The sequence below is a fragment of the Salmo salar genome, chromosome ssa29, assembly GCF_905237065.1.
Source record: "Salmo salar chromosome ssa29, Ssal_v3.1, whole genome shotgun sequence".
Classification (NCBI taxonomy): Eukaryota; Metazoa; Chordata; class Actinopteri; order Salmoniformes; family Salmonidae; genus Salmo; species Salmo salar.
Window position 1 is genome coordinate 6,671,422 of NC_059470.1, and position 17,080 is coordinate 6,688,501.

The window sequence follows — 17,080 nt, forward strand, 5'->3', positions numbered from 1 at the left end:
TAATTGGCCGACTCCCACCACGGTAAAGGAGGTGCAGCCGTTTCTAGGGTTTGCCAATTACTACCGGAGGTTTATCCGGGGTTTTGGTCAGGTAGCGGCTCCCATTACCTCACTGCTGAAGGGGGAACCCGTACGTTTGCAGTGGTTGGCTGAGGCTGACAGGGCCTTTGGTCACCTGAGGGCTCTGTTTACCTCGGCTTCCGTGCTGGCCCATCCGGATCCCCCTTTGGCATTCATAGTGGAGGTGGACACATCTGAGGCTGGGATAGCAGCTGTGCTCTCTCAGCGGTTGGGTACGCCACCGAAGCTCCACCCCTGTGCCTTCTTCTCGAGGAAGCTCAGCCCGGTGGAGCGAAACTATGACGTGGGGGACCGGGAGCTGTTGGCTGTCATCAAGGCTTTGAAGGCGTGGAGACATTGGCTTGAGGGGGCTAAACACCCTTTTCTCATCTGGACTGACCACCGCAATCTGGAGTACATCCGGGCGGCGTGGAGACTGAACCCTCGCAGGCAAGGTGGGCTATGTTTTTCACCCGTTTTGTTTTCACCCTTTCTTACAGACCAGGTTCCCAGAATGTGAAGGCAGATGCACTGTCCCGGCTGTATGACACAGAGGAGCGGCCCATGGATCCCACCCCCATACTCCTGGCCTACTGCCTGGTGGCGGCGGTAGTGTGTGAGCTGGACGCGGACATTGAGCAGGCATTGCGTGCAGAGCCCGTTCCCCTCCAGTGTCCCGCTGGGCGTCTGTACGTTCCTTCTGCTGTCCGTGACCGGCTGATCTATTGGGCCCACACGTCACCCTCCTCTCGTCATCCAGGCCTCAGTCGAACGGTGCGCTGCCTGAGTGGGAAGTACTGGAGGCCCACATTTGCTAAGGACGTGAGGGTTTATGTTTCCTCCTGATGGTGTGCGTCCAGTGTAAGGCTCCTAGGCACCTGCCCAGAGGTAAGCTACACCCCTTACCCGTTCCACAGCAGCCATGGTCACACCTGTCGATTGATTTCCTGACCGCTCTCTCACTATCACAGGGTAACACCACGATCCTGGTCGTTGTGGATAGTTTCTCTAATTCCTGCCGTCTCATCCCGCTGCCCGGTCTCCCTACGGCCCTACAGACTGCGGAGGCCTTGTTTACACACGTCTTCCGGCACTATGGGGTGCCTGAGGACATAATGTCTGATTGGGGTCCCCAGTTCACTTCGAGGGTCTGGAGGGCGTTCATGAAACATCTGGTGGTCTCGATCAGCCTTACCTCGGGTTTTCACCCAGAGAGTAACAGGCAAGTGGAGAGAGTAAACCAGGATGTGGGTAGGTTTCTGATGTCTTATTGCCAGGACTGGCCGGGGAGTGGGCAGCGTTCGTGCCCTGGGCAGAAATGGTGCAGGACTCGCTCCGCCACTCCTCCACTAACCTCTCCCCCTTCCAGTGAGTACTGGAGTATCAGCCGCTTCTGGCTCCTTGGCATCAGAGTCAGACCAAGGCTCCTGCGGTGAACGACTTGTTCCGGCGCGCGGAGGAAACATGGGACACCAGAATGCCGGCGCAGATCGTCACCGCAGTGAGGCCACGGTGTTCGCACCAGTGGACCGGGTCTGTCTCTTGACCCGAAACCTGCCCCTCCGCCTGCCCTGCCGGAAGCTGGGTCCGCGGTTTGTGGGGCCATTTAAAGTCCTGAGGAGACTGAACGAGGTGAGTTACAGGTTACAACTTCCCCCCGATTACCGTATTAACCACTCGTTCCATGTGTCTCTCATAAGGCCGGTGGTGGCCCCGGCGTACTCCATTCGATCCATACTGGATTCAAGACATCGGGCGAGGGGCCTTCAGTACCTCGTGGACTGGGAGGGGTACGGTCCGGAAGAGAGATGCTGGGTTCCGGTGGAGGACGTGTTAGACCCTTCAATGCTGCGGGAGTTCCACCGTCTCCATCCGGATTGCCCTGCACCTCGCCCTCCGGGTCGTCTCCAAGGCCGGTGTCAGTGCGCTCCTGGAGCCTGCGCGTCAAGGGGGGGATACTGTCACGACTTCCACCCGAAGTCGTTTCCTCTCCTTGTTCGGGCGGTGTTCGGTGGTCGGTGTCACCGGTCTTCTAGCCATCGTCGATCCACTTTTCATTTTCCATTTGTTTTGACTTGTTTTCCTACACACCTGGTTTCCATTTCCCAAATTAAGTGTTGTGTATTTAACCCTCTGTTCCCCCCATGTCCTTGTGTGGAATTGTTTGTTTGTAAATGCTTGTGCACAATGTTACTGGTGGGCGTCGGGTTTTTTACCCATGTAGGTTCTTTTAGTATTGCCGTTGGTTTTTTAAATGAAACTGCTCTGGCTATTAGCTATTTCTGCTCTCCTGCGTCTGACTTCACTGCCACCAGTTCCGCAACCCTTACAGACTAACAGAAATTGAATAATGTTAACCTGTTAGGGCTAGGGGGCAGTATTGACACGGCTGGATAAAAAACGTACCCGATTTAATCTGGTTACTACTCCTGCCCAGTAACTAGAATATGCATATAATTATTAGCTTTGGATAGAAAACACTCCAAAGTTTCTAAAACTGTTTGAATGGTGTCTGTGAGTATAACAGAACTCAAATGGCAGGTCAAAACCTGAGAGATTCCTTTACAGGAAGTGGCCTGTCTGACCATTTATTGTCTTTCTTTGACATCTCTTTCCAAAACTTAGGATCTCTGCGGTAACGTGACACTTCCCACGGCTCCAATAGGCTCTCAGAGCCCGGGAAAAACCTGAATGTCGTCATTCCAGCCCCAGGCTGAAACACATTATCGCCTTTCTCAAGTGGCCGATCAAGGGGCAGTGGGCTTAGGCGCGTGCACTTGCTGCCCCCGTCTTTGTGTTTTTTCCTCTGTTTACCGAAAAGGAGATTCCCGGTCGGAATATTATTGCTTTTTTACGAGATAAATTGCATAAAAATTGATTTTAAACAGCGGTTGACATGCTTCGAAGTACGGTAATGGAATATTTAGAATTTTTTTGTCACGAATTGCGCCATGCTCGTAACCCTGATTTACCCTTTAGGATAGTGTCTGGAACGCACGAACAAAACGCCGCTATTTGGATATAACGATGGATTATTTGGGACCAAACCAACATTTGTTATTGAAGTAGAAGTCCTGGGAGTGCATTCTGATGAAGACAACAAAGGTAATAACATTTTTGTTATAGTAAATCTGATTTTGGTGAAGGCTAAACTTGCCGGGTGTCTAAATAGCTAGCCCGTGATGGCTGGGCTATGTACTTAGAATATTGCAAAATGTGCTTTCACCAAAAACCTATTTTAAAATCGGACATATCGAGTGCATAGAGGAGTTCTGTATCTATAATTCTTAAAATAATTGTTATGCTTTTTGTGAACGTTTATCGTGAGTAATTTAGTAAATTGTTAGTAAATTCCCCGGAAGTTTGCAGGGGGTATGCTAGTTCTGAACGTCACATGCTAATGTAAAAAGCTGTTTTTTGATATAAATATGAATTTGATTGAACAAAACATGCATGTATTGTATAACATAATGTCCTAGGGTTGTCATCTGATGAAGATCATCAAAGGTTAGTGCTGCATTTAGCTGTGGTTTGGGTTTATGTGACATTATATGCTAGCTTGAAAAATGGGTGTCTGATTACTTCTGGCTGGGTACTCTGCTGACATAATCTAATGTTTTGCTTTCGTTGTAAAGCCTTTTTGAAATCGGACAGTGTGGTTAGATTAACGAGAGTCTTGTCTTTAAATAGCTGTAAAATAGTAATATGTTTGAGAAATTGAAGTAATAGGATTTTTAAGGTATTTGAAAATCGCGCCACTGGATTACACTGGCTGTTGCGTAGGTGGGACGAATTCGTCCCGCCTAGCCCAGAGAGGTTAAGCGCCATCCATCATTCCTTCAATTCTGACCAGTTTCCCAGACCCTGCCGATGAAAAACATCCCCACAGCATGATGCTGCCACCATCATACTTCACTGTGGGGATGGTGTTCTCAGGGTGATGGGAGGTGTTGGGTTTGCGCCAGACATAGCGTTTTCCTTGATGGCGAAAAAGCTCAATTTTAGTCTCATCTGACCAGAGTACCTTCATCCATATGTTTGGGGAGTCTCCCACATGCCTTTTGGCATACACCAAACATGTTTGCTTATTTTTTGGACATTTTTTCTGGCCCCTCTTCCATAAAGTCCAGATCTGTGGAGTGTACGGCTCAAAGTGGTCCTATGGACAGATACTCTAATCTCCGCTGTGGAGCTTTGCATCTCCTTCAGGGTTATCTTTGACCTCTTTGTTGCCTCTCTGATTAATGCTCTCCTTGACTGGTCTGTGAGTTTTGGTGGGTGGCCCTCTCTTGGCAGGTTTGTTGTGGTGCATTTTTTAATAATAGATTTAATGGTGATCCGTGGGATTTTCAAAGTTTCTGATATTTTTTATAACCCAACCCTGATCTGTACTTCTCCACAACTTTGTCCCTGACCTGTTTGGAGAGCTCCTTGGTCTTCATGGTGCCGCTTGCTTGGTGGTTGTCACAGTATCCAACGAAGGTGGCGCCCCTCCTCGGTCGGGCGGATCCGGATCACACCTCCCAGGGAGTTCGATGGGACGGCCGCTGGGTGCAAGGGGTTCTTGCTCCAGTTGGAACTGTACCTGGCGACCGTCCGCCCCCCCCTCCGACGAAGAGAGGGTGAGCGTCCTCGTCTCCTGTCTCACGGGCCGAGCCCTGGAATGGGCCAATGCGGTCTGGGATGGTCCAGACTCGGCTCGGGGCGACTACCCTGAGTTCACCGCTTCCGGGAGGTTTTCGATCATCCCCCGGAGGGCAGGGCGGCGGGTGAGCGGCTATTTCATCTGAGACAGGAGACGAGGAGTGCTCAGGATTTCGCCCTGGAATTCCGGACTCTTGCCACTGGATCGGGGTGGAACGAGCGGGCCCTGATAGACCACTATAGGTGTAGTCTTCGCGAGGACATCCGCCGGGAGCTGGCTTGTAGGGACAACACCTCCACCCTAGACCAACTGGTGGATTTGTCCATTAGATTGGACAACCTACTGGCTGCCCGGGGACGTTCCAGTCGGGGCCTGTTCGTTCCGCCTCCCAGTCCTCCTGCTCCACAGCCCATGGAGATAGGGGGGCTGCGTCGAGGAGGACCGGAGCGGGGGGTCTCTCCTGCACCCGCTGTGGGCGCAGAGGACACACTGTGGACCGATGCTGGAGAGGTCCACCCGGGAGTTCGGAGGGCAGGCAGAGCACTACTTCGACCCCCCAGGTGAGTCCGCACCAGCCACAACCAGAGCCCCCTGTCGACCACATGTACACCTCTGTTTGTTTTCCTGATTTTTCACCTCACTTCCAGTGTAGGGCACTAATCGATTCAGGTGAAGCTGGGAGTTTTATGGACCGTGGGTTAGCGAAGAGGTTAGGGATTCCCCTGGTTCAGTTGGACCACCCCTTCCCCGTGCACGCCCTAGATAGTCGACCGCTAGGGTCAGGCCAAGTAGGGGAGGTCACAGTGCCACTGGTTATGCAGACGTGGGGGGGTCATGAGGAACGTATCAGCCTGTTCCTCATTGACTCCCCGGCGTTTCCGGTGGTACTGGGAATCCCCTGGCTAGCCACTCACAACCCTCAGATTTCGTGGAGGCAGAGGGCTCTTACGGGGTGGTCAAGGGAGTGCTCAGGTAGGTGCATAGGAGTTTCCATCGGTGCGACTACGGTGGAGAGTCCAGACCAAGTCTCCACCGTGCACATTCCCTCAGAGTATGCCGATTTGGCTATCGCCTTCAGTAAGACGAAGGCGACTCTATTACCCCCCATCGACGAGGGGATTGTGAGATAAACCTCCAGGCCGACGCGGTCCTTCCTAGGAGTCACGTTTATCCTCTGTCTCAGGAGGAGACAGCGGCTATGGAGACATATGTCACTGAGTCCTTGAGACAGGGATACATTCGGCCATCCAAGTCCCCCGTCTCCTCAAGCTTTTTTTTCGTGAAGAAGAAGGAGGGAGGGCTGCGCCCGTGCATTGACTATAGAGGTCTAAATGCTATCACAGTGGGTTTCAGTTACCCGCTACCTCTCATTGCTACGGCAGTGGAGTCATTTCACGGGGCGCGCTTCTTCACGAAATTAGATCTCAGGAGCGCGTATAACCTGGTGCGTATCCGAGATGGAGACGAGTGGAAAACCGCATTTAGTACCACATCGGGCCATTATGAGTACCTCGTCATGCCGTGTGGGTTGAAGAACGCTCCCGCTGTCTTCCAATCCTTTGTGGACGAGGTCCTTAGGGACATCCTCGGGCAGGGTGCGGTGGTGTACATCGATGACATCCTGATCTACTCCGCCACACGCGCCGAGCATGTGTCCCTGGTGCGTAAAGTGCTTGGGCGGCTGCTGGAGCATAACCTATACGTCAAGGCTGAGAAATGTGAGTTCTCCAAACAAGCCGTCTCTTTTCTGGGATACCACATTTCCACCTCGGGGGTGATGGTGGAATGTGACCGCGTTACTGCTGTGCGTAATTGGCCAACCCCAACCACTGTGAAGGAGGTGCAGCGGTTCTTGGGGTTCGCTAATTATTATCGGAGGTTTATCCGGGGTTTTGGCCAGGTGGCGGCTCCCATTACCTCACTGATGAAGGGGGGTCCGGTGCGGCTACGATGGTCAGCAGAGGCGGACAGAGCCTTCCATCGTCTGAAGGTACTGTTTACCAACGCTCCTGTCCTGGCGCATCCGGATCCCTCTTTGCCATTCATAGTGGAGGTGGACGCGTCCGAGGCTGGGGTAGGAGCTGTGCTATCGCAGCGCTCGGGAATTCCTCCGAAGCTCCGCCAATGTGCATTCTTTTCCAAGAAGCTGAGCCCGGCGGAGTGCATCTATGATGTGGGGGACCGGGAGCTGTTAGCCGTGGTCAGGGCTTTGACAGTGTGGAGACATTGGCTTGAGGGGGCACGTCACCCTTTTCTCATCTGGACCGACCACCGTAACCTGGAGTATATCCGAGCAGCGAGGAGGCTTAATCCCCATCAGGCAAGGTGGGCCATGTTTTTTACGAGGTTTCACTTTACCCTCTCGTACATTCCAGGTTCCCGGAACCAGAAGGCTGACGCACTGTCGCGTATCTACGACACCGAGGAGCGGACCATCGATCCTACTCCCATACTTCCCGCCTCCTGTCTGGTGGCACTGGTGGTATGGGAGGTGGATGCGGACATCGAGCGGGCGGGTCGGTCAGAACCCACTCCACCCCAGTGTCCCATGGGCCTGAAATACGTTCCGCTTGGTGTTCGCGATCGCCTGATCCGATGGTCCCACACTCTACCCTCCTCGGGTCATCCTGGGGTGGAATGGAGAGTGCGGGGCCTGAAGGGAGGGTACTGGTGGCCCACCTTGGTTGAGGATGTTCGGCGTTATGTCTCTTCCTGTTCGGTATGCGCCCAGTGCAAGGCTCCTAGACACCTGCCTCGAGGGAAATTACAGCCCCTCCCCGTTCCACAACGGCCTTGGTCTCACCTCTCGGTGGATTTCCTCACGGATCTCCCGCCGTCCCAGGGGAACACTGCGATCCTGGTCGTTGTGGACCGGTTCTCTAAGTCCTGCCGTCTGCTCCCTTTGCCCGGTCTTCCTACGGCCCTGCAGACCGCGGAGGCCCTGTTCACCCATGTCTTCCGGCACTATGGGGTGCCCGAGGACATCGTATCTGATCGGGGTCCCCAGTTCACGTCCAGGGTAACTAGCATACCCCCCGCAAACTTGTAGAAGTCCTGGGAGTGCATTCTGACGAAGAACAGCAAAGGTAATAACATTTTTCTTATAGTAAATCTGACTTTGGTGAGTGCTAAACTTGCTGGGTGTCTAAATAGCTAGCCCTGTGATGCCGGGCTATCTACTGAGAATATTGCAAAATGTGCTTTCACCGCACATGTGGCGCGTTATTCAAATACCTAAGATATGATATTACTTCAATTTTTAAAAAATATGACTATTTTACACCATTTTAAAGATAAGACTCTCGTTAATCTAACCACACTGTCCGATTTCAAAAAGGCTTTACAATGAAAGCAAAACATTAGATTATGTCAGCAGAGTACCGAGCCAGAAATAATCAGACACCCATTTTTCAAGCTAGCATATAATGTCACATAAACCCAAACCACAGCTAAATGTAGCACTAACCTTTGATGATCTTCATCAGATGACAACCCTAGGACATTATGTTATACAATACATGCATGTTTTGTTCAATCAAGTTCATATTTATACCATTACCATGGGTGTTAGAGCGCTGGACTGGCGCTCTATAGGCCAGGTCACCCATCAGACCACCCCGTCAACCTATGAGTTTCGGGGAACCACAGCGAGATGATCCAATTCCTGCTGGTTGAGTCTCCACAGGTTCCGGTGGTATTGGGATTCTCTTGGCTTCAGCAACACAATCCCTCCATTGACTGGGCTATTGGTGCCGTCGTGGACTGGAGCCCATCCTGCCATGCTAATTGCCTGAAGTCAGCTCTGCCTGCCCCGGGATGTCTTCCTGTGGGCTTGGAAATTGCCCCGGACCTCTCTGCCAGCTCCGTAGAATACCAGAACCTCCAGGAGGGGTTCAGTACGGCCTGGGCCACTTTGCTACAGCACCGACCGGTATCCAAGAAGGTCAAGCCTGAGGCGCTGGCATGCCGCTATAGTGCCGTGGCTACACCCCCAGAAGCCGAGACCTTTTTCCCCCACTCCAAGATCATTAGCCCCTCTGCTGTTCATCATCTGTTGCCCCGTACCCTCTGTATTTTTCCTACCTTTTCTGTGTCTAGAGTCAAAACCATGTCTGACTGCCCCTTGTCTTCTGATTCTAGCTCCCCCAAGTCGTTGATGGCCAGTCAGCGTACACGGTAAGACGCTTCCTGAGGGTTCGACCATGGATCAGGGGTTTCCAGTACCTGGTTGACTGTGAGGGTTATGGCCCGGAGGAGAGGTGCTGGGTTCCCGCTAAAGACATCTTGGCGCTGGTCCTCTTCGCCGACTTTCACTGCCGGCACCCCAGTCAACCAGGTATCCACCCAGGTGGAACGCCAGGTGGCGTCACTAGAGGGGGGGGTGGGGGGGGTACTGTCACGTCCTGATCTGGTGTCGTCCATCTTCCCCACTTATCCTCTGGGTATTTATACCTGTGTTTTCTGTCTGTCTGTGCCATTTCCTCTTGTTTGTCATTCTTACCAGCGTTTGTCCTGTCAGCTCCTGTCTTTCCCTGCCTCTCTTTCTCATCCTCCTGGTTTTTAACCCTTGCCTGTCCTGACCCTGTACCCATCCGCCTGACCACTCTGCCTGTTCCTGACCCTGCCTGCCGTCCTGTAGCTTTGCTCCTATTCTGGATTATCGACCCCTGCCTGCCTTGAACTGTCGTTTGCCTGCCCCTGTTGTTACAATAAACATTGTTACTTCACACAGTCTGCACTTGGGTCTTACCTTGATACCTGATAAAGGCAAAGGGTGGCTACTTTTAAGAATCTCAAATATATGATATATTTTGATATTTTGACACTTTTAGTTACTGCATGATTCATATGTGTTATTTAATAGTTTTGATTTCTTCACTAGTATTCTACAATGTAGAAAATAGTAAAAATCAAGAAACCCTTGAATGAGTAGGTGTCCAAACTTTTGACTGGTACTTTATACTAAACAACAATTTAAACGCAATATGTAAAGTGTTCATGAGCTGTATAAATGTGGCTACCTTTTCAGGCACCTCCCTCATGTAAGCATAGGTCTGTACATGACAGGCTGTAGCCAATACTTTGACATGTAGGCTAATTATTTATTTACATACACTTTTGTTTTCTTAACAGAATAGCTAATGTTTTTCGGTTTTCAAACCAATGTAACCTCTTAATTGGCTATTTTGGTTAATGGCCTTGGTGCCCTGGCAGATTGGGCACGACCAAATGGCCTTGCCCCTAAAATCACGAAATTCCAGGCCCGAGCAGCAGTCCCAGCAACTGATGCCAACCATGTTGCGGGATCAAAACTCAAACTGTAGCTACATTTTTTCAATAGAACACTTTTTCAGAGACTTTCAAAACAAAAATCTGAGCTCTCCCTTGTTCAACAGGGAGTGACTAAGAGGGCATTGAGTGTATGATCATGGGGCAACCTTTTCTTTTAAAAGGTGTAATCCACAGTTGCTAAATCTATTTTTGGACTTATAAATTAATGACATGTAGCCATTGATTTTTAAAAAATATAACAAATGCCTCATGAGCTTAGTTCAACTGTTGTACCCCATCAGAACCCAAAATATAAGCTTGTTTTACTCCAATGTTTGTAAACAAGGTACATGTAACAAACAATATAAAGCATCAAAATATGGTTAAAGCTACAATTTTGAAAACATGGATGGTGAGTCCTTGCCTCCATGGCTCGGCCCAATAATTTGAGAATGGTTACATTCTGGAAGACTACACTGTATGTGTGTTACATTGTGTTGTATCCTGGAGAATATCATTACAGCACACAGCAGTTACACACACAGACATGCTGTGGGTTGCTGCAGGGGCATATATGAATTGTAGAGTGAGTGTTGATTACCATTACCTGTCGTTACCTGACTATTTCCTGCTGTGATGTTCTGCTGGCTGGCTAAGCGTATGTGCGTTTGTGTGTCTCACCTGTAGTAGGCAGCGCTCCTTTAAGACGTATTCAATCAGCTTGTCCAGGTGCTTCAGACAGTGGTGGTAGCGGACGCGGTGGGGCAACACTGAAAACATCATGGCATGCTGCGGAGAAAGACGGAGGGAGACAGAGATGGGAGAGAGAGAGACAGAGAGGGGAGAGAACGAGCGAGAGATGGGTGGAGGGAGATGGAGAGAGAGAGAGAGACAGCAAGAGAAAGAATAGAGATACAGTGACAGAGTAGAGAAAAAAGGAGAGGGAGAGCGAGAGAGAGAACATGTCAAATCAATCAGCTGGTCATTATTTATTAAGTGGTGCTCCGACAGAGGGTGATTCAATAATCAAAAGCCCAATAAGTGTGTGTTCTCACCATGAAGAGAAATGAGAGTTGTGAGGAAAATTCACATTTTGGCACGAACTAATCAAGACCGCTATTTCAACATGTTGACACAAATGTGCCTGCAGAAACTAACAGACAGGCTTTTCCTGTTTTTGTCACTGAGTCACATCTCTCAAAAGTGTCAAACAAAGAAAGAAGGAAGGAGAGAAAGGAGGAAAGGAGTGAGGGAGAGAGAGAGGAGAGATGCAGAGGCAGTGAGATTGAGCCCGGGAGAGAAAGTTAGAGAGAGGGAGATACATAAAAAGATAAAGAGAAAGTGAGAGAGTGTATCCAATGTGAGCTATCATTAGCGGGAGTCTTATCAAGCCAGACTGGAGAACAGTGTGGGGAGCATTGTGTAGCGAGTGTAACATCCATTAACACCGCACCACCACAAAGAGCAGGCTGAGCTGAAAGTTTTAATTAGTGTTACCGGGGCCTTGCAGGGGGCCCAGGGTTCCTACAGGTCAGTTAAATTAGCTGCGTTTCCCACTCTCTTTCCCTTTCTCTGCTCCATCTCTCACTCTCTCTGCTCCATCTCTCTCTCTCTCTGTTATGTCCGCTCTCTCTCTGCACTAACCGCTAACCCACGCAGCCCAATCTGTTAGCCCACCCGCCGCCCACAGGGCGCATCCTGCTGGCCTGCACCCCTCTACAGGGCATGGCCACACTACTCCAAGGCTTTGTTAACTAGCCAATTAACAAAGCATGACCGTGTCTCAACTCATCAGACTAGGCTACAGCCTTACTGCCTGCCTGGCTGGCTTAGTGGCTCAGACAACATCCGCATGGGTCCATCCTCACAGACCAATTTACCCACTGGGTCCTCAGTAGGAGACGTGTGTGTGTGTGTGTGTGTGTGTGTGTGTGTGTGTGTGTGTGTGTGTGTGTGTGTGTGTGTGTGTGTGTGTGTGTGTGTGTGTGTGTGTGTGTGTGTGTGTGTGTGTGGTGTGTAGGGGTAAGAGTGTGTGTGTTTGTGAGAATGATTGGGCTGGGATGTCATCAATGGAAGCCTCTAGCTACCGGCCACATATCAGACCTGACAACAAACTGCTAGCCATGTGTGTGTCTTTGCTATGCGTGGGTGATGTTATGGTGTGCTGGCAGAAAGAAAACTGGTGGTAGTGTGCATCTGTGTGTGTATGCGTGTGTCTGTGTGAGCGTGGGTACAGTGTGTGTGCATACAGCGTGCGTGTGCGAGTGTGAGTACTTCTGTCTCTGTGTCTGTGTGCATGTGCTTGCATCTGTTTGCTGCATGAGCGTGTGCTTGTGCATATATTTTCTGCGTCTCTGCCTAAGTGTGTGTTAGGCTGGGTGCAGTGTGGCAGTGTAGCGTCTCTCTTGCCTACTTGATAGATGTCAGAACGGATGCCAGTCTTCCAGAAGCGGATGCCAGTCTTCCATGGCTTGTGAGCTCAACGGTCACCTCCCGGCGCATGGTGTTCTTCTGTCAAATTTTCTGCAGAGCTTCCTGACAAACACACATACATTATTGATCTACTGTGTTAGAGCTGCTGCTACAGGGGACAGCCAACCATCTTTACACCACACAGTTACAGATACAGGAACCGAGAGAGAGACACATGAATATACAGAGACACGCAAGAATAGGTACATACAGAATGACCACACACACACACACACACACACACACACACACACACACACACACACACACACACACACACACACACACACACACACACACACACATACAGAGGTGTACACACACAGCCCTCTTTCCTTCCTCCCCTCTCTCCAGGTAGTGCTCCGACCCCCTGCGTCTCATGACAGACACAATAACAGTGAAATCAGTAGACAGCTCCACTAGACCTGGCTAATTGAGGCATTGGAATTGGGTAGCATGGCGGCTGAGGGTGTATGTGTGTGTGTAATTGTGTGTGTGTGTGTGTGTGTGTGTGTGTGTGTCAGAGCCAGGACTCCAATCTCAGGCAGCGTGCCCAGAGGCATCAGGCTGTTCATTAGGACCTGCAGCTAACACTGGCTCCGACACACACACACAGAAACACAGAGCACACACACACACACACACACACACACACACACACACACACACACACACACACACACACACACACACACACACACACACACACACTTGGGTGTGTAGAAACCCAGAAATCTCTCGTTATAGGGCTAAAGTGTACACATTGTCAGCCCTACAGGAGAGAAGACAACTGGTAACAACACCAGAGAGATGAGGTCTGGTTAGCACCACAGACAGGTGCGGACCAAATGACCCTATATATTGGACAAAAGTTGTGCACGACGTAGAAATAGGGCTCATAGGGTGCCATTTGGGACATAGCCTTGGGCTGGGCTGAGAAAGACAGCGTCTACAAATCAGAATTAGGACTAGACATGTGTCTATGGTATCTCTGCTACAGTGACTAAATTACCCATGATGCAGTCTGAAATGGAATGCCATGATTTTAAGTCAGCAGCGAGGAAATAAGAACAACAAAGAAATGAATAAATAATAATGCCATCCTACTCCTGCGCATCAAAGGGAACAGGGTCACACACACACAAAGACACGCACACAGACACGCCAGCGGCCCTCTGTGGACAACCGAATACAGTATATATACAGTACCAGTCAAAAGTTTGGACACACCTACTCATTCAAGGGTTTTCCTTTATTTTACTATTTTCTACATTGTAATCATGTAGTAAGCAAAAAAAGTGTTAAACAAATCAAAATATACTGCTAAAAAAAAAGGGAACACTTAAAAAACACATCCTAGATCTGAATGAAAGAAATAATCTTATTAAATACTTTTTTCTTCACATAGTTGAATGTGCTGACAACAAAATCACACAAAAATAATCAATGGAAATCCAATTTATCAACCCATGGAGGTCTGGATTTGGAGTCACACTCAAAATCAAAGTGGAAAACCACACTACAGGCTGATCCAACTTTGATGTAATGTCCTTAAAACAAGTCAAAATGAGGCTCAGTAGTGTGTGTGGCCTCCACGTGCCTGTATGACCTCCCTACAACGCCTGGGCATGCTCCTGATGAGGTGGCGGTGGTCTCCTGAGGGATCTCCTCCCAGACCTGGACTAAAGCATCCGCCAACTCCTGGACAGTCTGTGGTGCAACGTGGCGTTGGTGGATGGAGCGAGACATGATGTCCCAGATGTGCTCAATTGGATTCAGGTCTGGGGAACGGGCGGGCCAGTCCATAGCATCAATGCCTTCCTCTTGCAGGAACTGCTGACACACTCCAGCCACATGAGGTCTAGCATTGTCTTGCATTAGGAGGAACCCAGGGCCAACCGCACCAGCATATGGTCTCACAAGGGGTCTGAAGATCTCATCTCGGTACCTAATGGCAGTCAGGCTACCTCTGGCGAGCACATGGAGGGCTGTGCGGCCCCCCAAAGAAATGCCACCCCACATCATGACTGACCCACCGCCAAACCGGTCATGCTGGAGGATGTTGCAGGCAGCAGAACGTTCTCCACGGCATCTCCAGACTCTGTCACGTCTGTCACGTGCTCAGTGTGAACCTGCTTTCATCTGTGAAGAGCACAGGGCGCCAGTGGCGAATTTGCCAATCTTGGTGTTCTCTGGCAAATGCCAAACGTCCTGCACAGTGTTGGGCTGTAAGCACAACCCCCACCTGTGGACGTCGAGCCCTCATACCACCCTCATGGAGTCTGTTTCTGACCGTTTGAGCAGACACATGCACATTTGTGGCCTGCTGGAGGTCATTTTGCAGGGCTCTGGCAGTGCTTCTCCTGCTCCTCTTTGCACAAAGGCGGAGGTACCGGTCCTGCTGCTGGGTTGTTGCCCTCCTACGGCCTCCTCCACGTCTCCTGATGTACTGGCCTGTCTCCTGGTAGCGCCTCCATGCTCTGGACACTACGCTGACAGACACAGCTCGCATTGATGTGCCATCCTGGATGAGCTGCACTACCTGAGCCACTTGTGTGGGTTGTAGACTCAGTCTCATGCTACCACTAGAGTGAAAGCACCGCCAGCATTCAAAAGTGACCAAAACATCAGCCAGGAAGCATAGGAACTGAGAAGTGGTCTGTGGTCCCCACCTGCAGAACCACTCCTTTATTGGGGGTGTCTTGCTAATTGCCTATAATTTCCACCTGTTGTCTATTCCATTTGCACAACAGCATGTGCATTTATTGTCAATCAGTGTTGCTTCCTAAGTGGACAGTTTGATTTCATTGAAGTGTGATTGACTTGGAGTTACATTGTGTTGTTTAACCTGTTAGGGCTAGGGGGCAGCATTTGCACGTCTGGATAAAAAAATGTACCCAATTTAATCTGGTTACTAATCCTACCCAGTAACTAGAATATGCATATACTTATTATATATGGATAGAAAACGCTCTAAAGTTTCTAAAACTGTTTGAATGGTGTCTGTGAGTATAACAGAACTCATTTGGCAGGCAAAACCCTGAGACATTTTCTGACAGGAAGTGGATACCTGATGTGTTGTATTACCTTTAAACCTATCCCATTGAAAAACACAGGGGCTGAGGAATATTTTGGCACTTCCTATTGCTTCCACTAGATGTCACCAGCCTTTACAAAGTGTTTTGAGTCTTCTGGAGGGAGATCTGACCGAACAAGAGCCATGGAACGATGATGTCCCATTAGACACCTGGCGCGCGAGTTCATGTTGGGTACCCTCGTTCCAATACGTTATAAAAGAGTATGCATTCGTCCACCTTGAATATTATTCATGTTCTGGTTAAAAAAGGCCCTAATGATTTATGCTATACAACGTTTGACATGTTTGAACGAACGTAAATATATTTTTTCCCCTCGTTCATGACGAGAAGTCCGGCTGGCTTAGATCATGTGCTAACAAGACGGAGATTTTTGGACATAAATGATGAGCTTTTTTGAACAAAACTACATTCGTTATGGACCTGTGATACCTGGAAGTGACATCTGATGAAGAGAATCAAAGGTAATGGATTATTTACATAGTATTTTCGATTTTAGATCTCCCCAACATGACGTCTAGTCTGTATCGCAACGCGTATTTTTCTGGGCGCAGTGCTCAGATTATTGCAAAGTGTGATTTCCCAGTAAGGTTATTTTTAAATCTGGCAAGTTGATTGCGTTCAAGAGATGTAAATCTATAATTCTTTAAATGACAATATAATATTTTACCAATGTTTTCTAATTTTAATTATTTAATTTGTGACGCTGACTTGACTGCCGGTTATTGGAGGGAAACGATTTCCTCAACATCAATGCCATAGTAAAACGCTGTTTTTGGATATAAATATGAACTTGATAGAACTAAAAATGCATGCATTGTCTAACATAATGTCCTAGGAGTGTCATCTGATGGAGATTGTAAAAGGTTAGTGCATCATTTTAGCTGGTTTTATGGTTTTGGTGACCCTGTCTTTGAATTGACAAAACATTACACACAACTCTTGTAAATGTACTGTCCTAACATACTCTAAATGTATGCTTTCGCCGTAAAACCTTTTTGAAATCGTAAAACGTGGTTAGATTAAGGAGATGTTTATCTTTCAAAGGGTGTAAAATAGTTGTATGTTTGAAAAATTTGAATTTTGACATTTATTTGGATTCAAATTTGCCGCTCTTGAAATGCACCTGCTGTTGATGGAGTGCACCACGGGTGGCACGCTAGCGTCCCACCTAGCCCATAGAGATTAAGTGTTCCCTTTTTTTTTTGAGCAGTGTATATTTTATATTTGAGATTCTTCATAGTAGCCACCTTTGCCTTGACAGCTTTGCACACTCTTGCCATTCTCTCAACCAGCTTCACCTGGAATGTTTTCCAACAGTCTTGAAGGAGTCCCTACATATGCTGAGCACCTGTTGGCTGATTTTTCTTCACTCTGCGGTCCAACTTATCCCAAACCATCTCAATTGGGTTGAGGTCAGGTGATTGTGGAGGCCAGGTCATCTGATGCAGCACTCCATCACGCTCCTTCTTGGTCAAATAGCCCTTACACAGCCTGGATGTGTGTTGGGCCATTATCCTGTTGAAAAACTACTGAG

General features: G+C 49.1%; 1 pseudogene; it reads right to left on the reverse strand.

The window, feature by feature from the left end:
• Positions 1 to 17,080, reverse strand: part of LOC106590047 (ribonuclease 3-like) — a 160,488-nt pseudogene that overhangs the window by 114,808 nt on the left and 28,600 nt on the right.